An 11,402-nucleotide genomic window follows, 5' to 3' on the forward strand; every position below is an offset into this window, starting at 1 on the left:
TCTTCTTCAGCCAGCTTCATTTCTCATCGTTTTTACAAAGTACACATTAAGCTTCTTCTGCAATATTCTTACACACTAATTACACATGGAAACCTACACTGTACAATGGAATATTGGGTTTCATTTTAAATATTAAATAGGCTCAACTCAATTTTTGACAATTTGTTATTAGAACTCCATTTAAATAACTTACCAGTACCTTTTATGCAAAAATGCAGATAAACTCAATTTATTTCACTTGTCTTAACTTAGAAAAACTAACTAAGCTGGAAGTTTTGCTTCACAGGGCGGAAGGATGAAAGATGTGTTTTGAAAATGCCACGTCACTACCGTCCTCCTCCCTCTCGGATCAGTCCGCATGTTCACGGTGCCGGCATTTGTTATGGAATATGTTGAGCAAACCTGGAGAAGCATCAGCTCAACATATTATTGTCATTGCTGTGGATCTTTAGCTGATACACTGACTTGGTGAGTAAATGTTTACTCTTATTCAAACTGATTTTGTGGCGTCTCTTAGTTTAGCACCAGGATTATAATCTTGCTAGCTAGTTAGTGTTAGCCTAGCGTTGCTGCTGCCGCTGGGCTCATGTTACTTAAAAATTAACACCACAGCCTTAAAAACCTTACATAAAACTATGTCTGTGAAATTTTCTGTTGATTGTTTGAAATAAAAAAGTGAGATAAGAGCCCAGACAAAATTCTTCGGGAGGTGTAGCCGTTAGGGGTAGGGTGGGGTGTGGGGGGTATTTTCAATCCATAGCCATAACTAACTAACTAACTAATTATATATATAATGTTTAACCTGAGTAGCAAAAGAGTGCAGGGGGGTTGAAAACAATAAGCCAGGAGTTAGCTGTGCTCCTGGACTCTATCAAGCCTTGACCTCCCGGTCAGCTATTGCGCTGGTGGATAACAGAGCTCTCCGAAAACGTGGAAGCACTTTTGCAAATATGTGATATTTTTATAAATTAAGTAGATGTTTGAGCATTACACAGCTACATTCTCGCCTGAAAATATCTTAAAAGGTTATTTTGTGACCCAGAAAGGGTAGTCTGGGGAAAAGGAGGAGGGTGGTCATTAGAGCCTGTGCATACTTGTAAACGCAGCAATGGCAGAGGAGCGCAGGCTAAAAAACGTATTACTTTTTCTGGGTCACAAAATAAACTTTTAAGATATTTTCAGGCGAGAATGTAGCTGTGTAAAGTTCAAATATCTGCTCGATTTATCAAGACATCACATATTTGCAAAAATGCTCTGACGTTTTTCGGAGACGTCCATTTTTTTTTTCATGCTTTGTGGCAGCTTTTGAACATCTGTGGCATCTATTAATGTCAAATCTAGCCTTTATTTAACAACATAAGCAATCTCTATGTTACAATAATTGCACAGCCATTAAGGATAAAATCAGTTTCTGAAAACTGTTCTGCTTTTTCTCCCTCTGCTTGCTTCTTACTGTCTTTGAGGATCGGGATCAGCACTCCTGTTGTTGGACAGAAAGACATCAACTCAGTGGTAAGTATTTCGGTTTTCCAATATATTAGCAACTGTCAGTGACATTTATATTAATCAGGCTGAACTTTAATCATACTTTGGATCAGCCTGTTTTACTTATCGTTTTATTTGTGCTTTGGTTTGGGGAAGTTGTTTCTTTACTGATCTTTTCCTGTCTTCTGTTATTAGACTTGAGATATGACTGCACTATGCTGTTGCTGGTGACTCCAGTTAATTCTACAAGACATGCTGTGTAAGTAAACAAACAACAACAGTTTGGTCTGCATTTCTTGAAAGATCACATCCCCCAAACTTAGTTTAGAGGGTCTACACTGTATATAGTGAAGTCTGCAAGTTTTCTAACAGCAAAATTTGTTTTGTTCCCAAATCATTTTGCACATCATTAGAATGAAAGTTATTGGCCATGTTTGCATAGCCCTTTTTAAAATGATGCTTTCATGGCATTATTGTGTGTCGGGTGGGGGTCAGGGCTATCCAGACTGACAATTGGGACATTGAATGTCACCTCTCTGGTGGGGAGGGAGCCTGAGATTGTGTAAATTGGAGTCTGTTTCATACCAAATGCAGAAAAAAATGTTTTAAGAAAGCAATTAAGTTCATGTTCCAAAAATATGATTGTTGCTCGCAGGACACCAGGAGAGATGAGTCCTCCGTCACAGATGGTGTGGTCAGTGAAGATGGTCGCCTGCAGGTTCAAGCTCATTGCATCTCCAACCCACATCCACTGCCACTGTACTTAAGGGAAGTTAAAGACCTTCTTCTGCACTTACATTTGGATCACCTCGATCCATGACAGTCATTCGGGCAGTAATGCCTGGACTGGAAACAAGCCATCCTTAAAACATTACAACATTCCAGCTCCTGTGTTGGAATGAAAAACAAATGTGTTGTTTAAATCAGAGACTGCACTTGTGACAGAACAATAAATATTTTATTTTGATTATATAAGTAATGTAAGTACAAAACAAACTTGTGGTAGGCCTAAACTTATTTTCAGAATAATTACATCTGAGACTTTGTTTCATTGTAAGATTATAACAGTGATGGCAATATAATTGTTTGTTGTTCAGCAGAACAGTGTCCAGTATGTTGGCTGTTATACTTTGTTGTGTTTGAAAATAAAAGTTGGGCTGATTTTAACATCATTACAAAAAGTGTTGTTAATTATTTTTAATCATATTCAGGTTACCACAAATAGTTTTTTCATTTAGTTGAACTTGAAATGTTTGTCAGTAGGTAAACAATTAAAATTGTACAGTCAGAAATATCAAGTTATTCTTAATACTGCAGACTTGCAATGTGTAAGTTGTCCTAACAGTCATCTTAAGTAAGCTTTACTTAGTTTTTTTGAGGCAACGAGTTTCCTCAATTTTTTTCGAGTTCTGGGAACTAACAAGGCTGTACAGTGTACTCAAAATGAGCCAGGTACAGCGTGTGGTGGTGGTGCACATGCATAGACCATGGTGTGGTGGCAGGTTGAAAGGTTGTGGTGGTGGATGCATGACTTGTCTTAGCAGTAAAAATCCATCTGCAACTGAACTTGTCTCTCAAGAGTGACTTATAATTTACTGTGATGTTCAGAAGCTGGCCTCTCAGATGACTCCATCATATCCAGAATTCTTTTCTTCATCTGTATGTCCACCTCTGCAACATTACGCAAATGTGTTTCAGTTGAAAGTCTTCTTTTAAGTCTGTCCTGTCTGTAGCCCTTGAGTTTTGCCTTGACAAAAGGTAGAATAATGAAAAACAAATGAACCACAATAAATGTTAAAAATAAATGAGTGGTGGAATGCCAAGATGAATATTTCCTTAAGTGCTGCACTTAAATATTTTAGGTTAAGTGTTGTCTTTTCCTATACTTTTAAGTGTACAACATTGTTGAGGTAGGGATTGAAGAGCAACACAGTTACACTGCAGATTGAGATGAATATAAATGTGTGATTATGATGAGTTGGTATAGGTTAAGCTACACAGTAGTTAAAGAAATGAAGGCGAGCTGTATGATTACTAGGTGAAAGCTAAAGGAAACGTGCGTACGTGTCTCCCCTGTCCCTCAAGCGAGGGCCGTGGCAAATGAGTTCGTGAGGGATTCGAACTGGCGGCCCTCTGTACCAGAGACTTCCGCCACATGTCATACGCCAAGCGGCCGGCCGAGAGATTGATTGAAAAAAGGGCCATTTATCTTTTCTTCTTCAGCCAGCTTCATTTCTCATCGTTTTTACAAAGTACACATTAAGCTTCTTCTGCAATATTCTTACACACTAATTACACATGGAAACCTACACTGTACAATGGAATATTGGGTTTCATTTTAAATATTAAATAGGCTCAACTCAATTTTTGACAATTTCTTATTAGAACTCCATTTAAATAACTTACCAGTACCTTTTATGCAAAAATGCAGATAAACTCAATTTATTTCACTTGTCTTAACTTAGAAAAACTAACTAAGCTGCAAGTTTTGCTTCAGAGGGCGGAAGGATGAAAGATGTGTTTTGAAAATGCCACGTCACTTCCGTCCTCCTCCCTCTCGGATCAGTCCGCATGTTCACGGTGCCGGCATTTGTTATGGAATATGTTGAGCAAACCTGGAGAAGCCTCAGCTCAACATATTATTGTCATTGCTGTGGATCTTTAGCTGATACACTGACTTGGTGAGTAAATGTTTACTCTTATTCAAACTGATTTTGTGGCGTCTCTTAGTTTAGCACCAGGATTATAATCTTGCTAGCTAGTTAGTGTTAGCCTAGCGTTGCTGCTGCCGCTGGGCTCATGTTACTTAAAAATTAACACCACAGCCTTAAAAACCTTACATAAAACTATGTCTGTGAAATTTTCTGTTGATTGTTTGAAATAAAAAAGTGAGATAAGAGCCCAGACAAAATTCTTCGGGAGGTGTAGCCGTTAGGGGTAGGGTGGGGTGTGGGGGGTATTTTCAATCCATAGCCATAACTAACTAACTAACTAATTATATATATAATGTTTAACCTGAGTAGCAAAAGAGTGCAGGGGGGTTGAAAACAATAAGCCAGGAGTTAGCTGTGCTCCTGGACTCTATCAAGCCTTGACCTCCCGGTCAGCTATTGCGCTGGTGGATAACAGAGCTCTCCGAAAACGTGGAAGCACTTTTGCAAATATGTGATATTTTTATAAATTAAGTAGATGTTTGAGCATTACACAGCTACATTCTCGCCTGAAAATATCTTAAAAGGTTATTTTGTGACCCAGAAAGGGTAGTCTGGGGAAAAGGAGGAGGGTGGTCATTAGAGCCTGTGCATACTTGTAAACGCAGCAATGGCAGAGGAGCGCGGCTAAAAAACGTATTACTTTTTCTGGGTCACAAAATAAACTTTTAAGATATTTTCAGGCGAGAATGTAGCTGTGTAAAGTTCAAATATCTGCTCGATTTATCAAGACATCACATATTTGCAAAAATGCTCTGACGTTTTTTGGAGACGTCCATTTTTTTTTTCATGCTTTGTGGCAGCTTTTGAACATCTGTGGCATCTATTAATGTCAAATCTAGCCTTTATTTAACAACATAAGCAATCTCTATGTTACAATAATTGCACAGCCATTAAGGATAAAATCAGTTTCTGAAACTGTTCTGCTTTTTCTCCCTCTGCTTGCTTCTTACTGTCTTTGAGGATCGGGATCAGCACTCCTGTTGTTGGACAGAAAGACATCAACTCAGTGGTAAGTATTTCGGTTTTCCAATATATTAGCAACTGTCAGTGACATTTATATTAATCAGGCTGAACTTTAATCATACTTTGGATCAGCCTGTTTTACTTATCGTTTTATTTGTGCTTTGGTTTGGGGAAGTTGTTTCTTTACTGATCTTTTCCTGTCTTCTGTTATTAGACTTGAGATATGACTGCACTATGCTGTTGCTGGTGACTCCAGTTAATTCTACAAGACATGCTGTGTAAGTAAACAAACAACAACAGTTTGGTCTGCATTTCTTGAAAGATCACATCCCCCAAACTTAGTTTAGAGGGTCTACACTGTATATAGTGAAGTCTGCAAGTTTTCTAACAGCAAAATTTGTTTTGTTCCCAAATCATTTTGCACATCATTAGAATGAAAGTTATTGGCCATGTTTGCATAGCCCTTTTTAAAATGATGCTTTCATGGCATTATTGTGTGTCGGGTGGGGGTCAGGGCTATCCAGACTGACAATTGGGACATTGAATGTCACCTCTCTGGTGGGGAGGGAGCCTGAGATTGTGTAAATTGGAGTCTGTTTTATACCAAATGCAGAAAAAAATGTTTTAAGAAAGCAATTAAGTTCATGTTCCAAAAAATATGATTGTTTGCTCGCAGGACACCAGGAGAGATGAGTCCTCCGTCACAGATGGTGTGGTCAGTGAAGATGGTCGCCTGCAGGTTCAAGCTCATTGCATCTCCAACCCACATCCACTGCCACTGTACTTAAGGGAAGTTAAAGACCTTCTTCTGCACTTACATTTGGATCACCTCGATCCATGACAGTCATTCGGGCAGTAATGCCTGGACTGGAAACAAGCCATCCTTAAAACATTACAACATTCCAGCTCCTGTGTTGGAATGAAAAACAAATGTGTTGTTTAAATCAGACACTGCACTTGTGACAGAACAATAAATATTTTATTTGATTATATAAGTAATGTAAGTACAAAACAAACTTGTGGTAGGCCTAAACTTATTTTCAGAATAATTACATCTGAGACTTTGTTTCATTGTAAGATTATAACAGTGATGGCAATATAATTGTTTGTTGTTCAGCAGAACAGTGTCCAGTATGTTGGCTGTTATACTTTGTTGTGTTTGAAAATAAAAGTTGGGCTGATTTTAACATCATTACAAAAAGTGTTGTTAATTATTTTTAATCATATTCAGGTTACCACAAATAGTTTTTTCATTTAGTTGAACTTGAAATGTTTGTCAGTAGGTAAACAATTAAAATTGTACAGTCAGAAATATCAAGTTATTCTTAATACTGCAGACTTGCAATGTGTAAGTTGTCCTAACAGTCATCTTAAGTAAGCTTTACTTAGTTTTTTTGAGGCAACGAGTTTCCTCAATTTTTTTCGAGTTCTGGGAACTAACAAGGCTGTACAGTGTACTCAAAATGAGCCAGGTACAGCGTGTGGTGGTGGTGCACATGCATAGACCATGGTGTGGTGGCAGGTTGAAAGGTTGTGGTGGTGGATGCATGACTTGTCTTAGCAGTAAAAATCCATCTGCAACTGAACTTGTCTCTCAAGAGTGACTTATAATTTACTGTGATGTTCAGAAGCTGGCCTCTCAGATGACTCCATCATATCCAGAATTCTTTTCTTCATCTGTATGTCCACCTCTGCAACATTCCGCAAATGTGTTTCAGTTGAAAGTCTTCTTTTAAGTCTGTCCTGTCTGTAGCCCTTGAGTTTTGCCTTGACAAAAGGTAGAATAATGAAAAACAAATGAACCACAATAAATGTTAAAAATAAATGAGTGGTGGAATGCCAAGATGAATATTTCCTTAAGTGCTGCACTTAAATATTTTAGGTTAAGTGTTGTCTTTTCCTATACTTTTAAGTGTACAACATTGTTGAAGAGCAACACAGTTACACTGCAGATTGAGATGAATATAAATGTGTGATTATGATGAGTTGGTATAGGTTAAGCTACACAGTAGTTAAAGAAATGAAGGCGAGCTGTATGATTACTAGGTGAAAGCTAAAGGAAACGCGCGTATGTGTCTCCCCTGTCCCTCAAGCGAGGGCCGTGGCAAATGAGTTCGTGAGGGATTCGAACTGGCGGCCCTCTGTACCAGAGACTTCCGCCACATGTCATACGCCAAGCGGCCGGCCGAGAGATTGATTGAAAAAAGGGCCATTTATCTTTTCTTCTTCAGCCAGCTTCATTTCTCATCGTTTTTACAAAGTACACATTAAGCTTCTTCTGCAATATTCTTACACACTAATTACACATGGAAACCTACACTGTACAATGGAATATTGGGTTTCATTTTAAATATTAAATAGGCTCAACTCAATTTTTGACAATTTGTTATTAGAACTCCATTTAAATAACTTACCAGTACCTTTTATGCAAAAATGCAGATAAACTCAATTTATTTCACTTGTCTTAACTTAGAAAAACTAACTAAGCTGGAAGTTTTGCTTCACAGGGCGGAAGGATGAAAGATGTGTTTTGAAAATGCCACGTCACTACCGTCCTCCTCCCTCTCGGATCAGTCCGCATGTTCACGGTGCCAGGCATTTGTTATGGAATATGTTGAGCAAACCTGGAGAAGCATCAGCTCAACATATTATTGTCATTGCTGTGGATCTTTAGCTGATACACTGACTTGGTGAGTAAATGTTTACTCTTATTCAAACTGATTTTGTGGCGTCTCTTAGTTTAGCACCAGGATTATAATCTTGCTAGCTAGTTAGTGTTAGCCTAGCGTTGCTGCTGCCGCTGGGCTCATGTTACTTAAAAATTAACACCACAGCCTTAAAAACCTTACATAAAACTATGTCTGTGAAATTTTCTGTTGATTGTTTGAAATAAAAAAGTGAGATAAGAGCCCAGACAAAATTCTTCGGAAGGTGTAGCCGTTAGGGGTAGGGTGGGGTGTGGGGGGTATTTTCAATCCATAGCCATAACTAACTAACTAATTATATATATAATGTTTAACCTGAGTAGCAAAAGAGTGCAGGGGGGTTGAAAACAATAAGCCAGGAGTTAGCTGTGCTCCTGGACTCTATCAAGCCTTGACCTCCCGGTCAGCTATTGCGCTGGTGGATAACAGAGCTCTCCGAAAACGTGGAAGCACTTTTGCAAATATGTGATATTTTTATAAATTAAGTAGATGTTTGAGCATTACACAGCTACATTCTCGCCTGAAAATATCTTAAAAGGTTATTTTGTGACCCAGAAAGGGTAGTCTGGGGAAAAGGAGGAGGGTGGTCATTAGAGCCTGTGCATACTTGTAAACGCAGCAATGGCAGAGGAGCGCAGCTAAAAAACGTATTACTTTTTCTGGGTCACAAAATAAACTTTTAAGATATTTTCAGGCGAGAATGTAGCTGTGTAAAGTTCAAATATCTGCTCGATTTATCAAGACATCACATATTTGCAAAAATGCTCTGACGTTTTTCGGAGACGTCCATTTTTTTTTTCATGCTTTGTGGCAGCTTTTGAACATCTGTGGCATCTATTAATGTCAAATCTAGCCTTTATTTAACAACATAAGCAATCTCTATGTTACAATAATTGCACAGCCATTAAGGATAAAATCAGTTTCTGAAAACTGTTCTGCTTTTTCTCCCTCTGCTTGCTTCTTACTGTCTTTGAGGATCGGGATCAGCACTCCTGTTGTTGGACAGAAAGACATCAACTCAGTGGTAAGTATTTCGGTTTTCCAATATATTAGCAACTGTCAGTGACATTTATATTAATCAGGCTGAACTTTAATCATACTTTGGATCAGCCTGTTTTACTTATCGTTTTATTCGTGCTTTGGTTTGGGGAAGTTGTTTCTTTACTGATCTTTTCCTGTCTTCTGTTATTAGACTTGAGATATGACTGCACTCTGCTGTTGCTGGTGACTCCAGTTAATTCTACAAGACATGCTGTGTAAGTAAACAAACAACAACAGTTTGGTCTGCATTTCTTGAAAGATCACATCCCCCAAACTTAGTTTAGAGGGTCTACACTGTATATAGTGAAGTCTGCAAGTTTTCTAACAGCAAAATTTGTTTTGTTCCCAAATCATTTTGCACATCATTAGAATGAAAGTTATTGGCCATGTTTGCATAGCCCTTTTTAAAATGATGCTTTCATGGCATTATTGTGTGTCGGGTGGGGGTCAGGGCTATCCAGACTGACAATTGGGACATTGAATGTCACCTCTCTGGTGGGGAGGGAGCCTGAGATTGTGTAAATTGGAGTCTGTTTTATACCAAATGCAGAAAAAAATGTTTTAAGAAAGCAATTAAGTTCATGTTCCAAAAGATATGATTGCTCGCAGGACACCAGGAGAGATGAGTCCTCCGTCACAGATGGTGTGGTCAGTGAAGATGGTCGCCTGCAGGTTCAAGCTCATTGCATCTCCAACCCACATCCACTGCCACTGTACTTAAGGGAAGTTAAAGACCTTCTTCTGCACTTACATTTGGATCACCTCGATCCATGACAGTCATTCGGGCAGTAATGCCTGGACTGGAAACAAGCCATCCTTAAAACATTACAACATTCCAGCTCCTGTGTTGGAATGAAAAACAAATGTGTTGTTTAAATCAGACACTGCACTTGTGACAGAACAATAAATATTTTATTTTGATTATATAAGTAATGTAAGTACAAAACAAACTTGTGGTAGGCCTAAACTTATTTTCAGAATAATTACATCTGAGACTTTGTTTCATTGTAAGATTATAACAGTGATGGCAATATAATTGTTTGTTGTTCAGCAGAACAGTGTCCAGTATGTTGGCTGTTATACTTTGTTGTGTTTGAAAATAAAAGTTGGGCTGATTTTAACATCATTACAAAAAGTGTTGTTAATTATTTTTAATCATATTCAGGTTACCACAAATAGTTTTTTCATTTAGTTGAACTTGAAATGTTTGTCAGTAGGTAAACAATTAAAATTGTACAGTCAGAAATATCAAGTTATTCTTAATACTGCAGACTTGCAATGTGTAAGTTGTCCTAACAGTCATCTTAAGTAAGCTTTACTTAGTTTTTTTGAGGCAACGAGTTTCCTCAATTTTTTTCGAGTTCTGGGAACTAACAAGGCTGTACAGTGTACTCACAATGAGCCAGGTACAGCGTGTGGTGGTGGTGCACATGCATAGACCATGGTGTGGTGGCAGGTTGAAAGGTTGTGGTGGTGGATGCATGACTTGTCTTAGCAGTAAAAATCCATCTGCAACTGAACTTGTCTCTCAAGAGTGACTTATAATTTACTGTGATGTTCAGAAGCTGGCCTCTCAGATGACTCCATCATATCCAGAATTCTTTTCTTCATCTGTATGTCCACCTCTGCAACATTATGCAAATATGTTTCAGTTGAAAGTCTTCTTTTAAGTCTGTCCTGTCTGTAGCCCTTGAGTTTTGCCTTGACAAAAGGTAGAATAATGAAAAACAAATGAACCACAATAAATGTTAAAAATAAATGAGTGGTGGAATGCCAAGATGAATATTTCCTTAAGTGCTGCACTTAAATATTTTAGGTTAAGTGTTGTCTTTTCCTATACTTTTAAGTGTACAACATTGTTGAGGTAGGGATTGAAGAGCAACACAGTTACACTGCAGATTGAGATGAATATAAATGTGTGATTATGATGAGTTGGTATAGGTTAAGCTACACAGTAGTTAAAGAAATGAAGGCGAGCTGTATGATTACTAGGTGAAAGCTAAAGGAAACGCGCGTACGTGTCTCCCCTGTCCCTCAAGCGAGGGCCGTGGCAAATGAGTTCGTGAGGGATTCGAACTGGCGGCCCTCTGTACCAGAGACTTCCGCCACATGTCATACGCCAAGCGGCCGGCCGAGAGATTGATTGAAAAAAGGGCCATTTATCTTTTCTTCTTCAGCCAGCTTCATTTCTCATCGTTTTTACAAAGTACAACATTAAGCTTCTTCTGCAATATTCTTACACACTAATTACACATGGAAACCTACACTGTACAATGGAATATTGGGTTTCATTTTAAATATTAAATAGGCTCAACTCAATTTTTGACATATTTGTTATTAGAACTCCATTTAAATAACTTACCAGTACCTTTATGCAAAAATGCAGATAAACTCAATTTATTTCACTTGTCTTAACTTAGAAAAACTAACTAAGCTGGAAGTTTTGCTTCAGAGGGCGGAAGGATGAAAGATGTGTTTTGAAAATGCCACGTCA

At 38.2% G+C, this 11,402-nt stretch overlaps 3 long non-coding RNA genes and 1 pseudogene across 5 annotated transcripts; all 4 read left to right on the forward strand.

Moving 5' to 3' along the window:
- Positions 1–235: 235 nt before the first annotated feature.
- Positions 236–3,645, forward strand: LOC146497192 (uncharacterized). 2 transcript variants are annotated; one of them, XR_014870740.1, is made up of 4 exons: positions 236–468; positions 1,464–1,512; positions 1,681–1,744; positions 2,141–3,645. It is a non-coding gene; the product is annotated as an uncharacterized LOC146497192 (long non-coding RNA). The 2 variants fall into 2 exon arrangements; XR_014870739.1 differs by lacking the exon at positions 236–468 and having other exon boundaries at positions 1,267–1,512.
- A 348-nt stretch (positions 3,646–3,993) lies between these two features.
- On the forward strand, positions 3,994–6,363 carry LOC146497193 (uncharacterized). The gene is made up of 3 exons (XR_014870745.1): positions 3,994–5,208; positions 5,377–5,440; positions 5,839–6,363. It is a non-coding gene; the product is annotated as an uncharacterized LOC146497193 (long non-coding RNA).
- Positions 6,364–7,764: 1,401 nt separating this feature from the next.
- LOC146497194 (uncharacterized) lies at positions 7,765–10,043 on the forward strand. Of its 2 annotated transcripts, XR_014870767.1 has the most exons (4): positions 7,765–7,852; positions 8,843–8,891; positions 9,060–9,123; positions 9,518–10,043. It is a non-coding gene; the product is annotated as an uncharacterized LOC146497194 (long non-coding RNA). The 2 variants fall into 2 exon arrangements; XR_014870766.1 differs by lacking the exon at positions 7,765–7,852 and having other exon boundaries at positions 8,646–8,891.
- Positions 10,044–10,305: 262 nt separating this feature from the next.
- Positions 10,306–11,402, forward strand: part of LOC146497195 (uncharacterized) — a 6,645-nt pseudogene continuing 5,548 nt past the window's right edge.

The sequence above is a fragment of the Neolamprologus multifasciatus genome, chromosome 18 (genome assembly GCF_963576455.1).
Source record: "Neolamprologus multifasciatus chromosome 18, fNeoMul1.2, whole genome shotgun sequence".
Lineage (NCBI taxonomy): Eukaryota > Metazoa > Chordata > Actinopteri > Cichliformes > Cichlidae > Neolamprologus > Neolamprologus multifasciatus.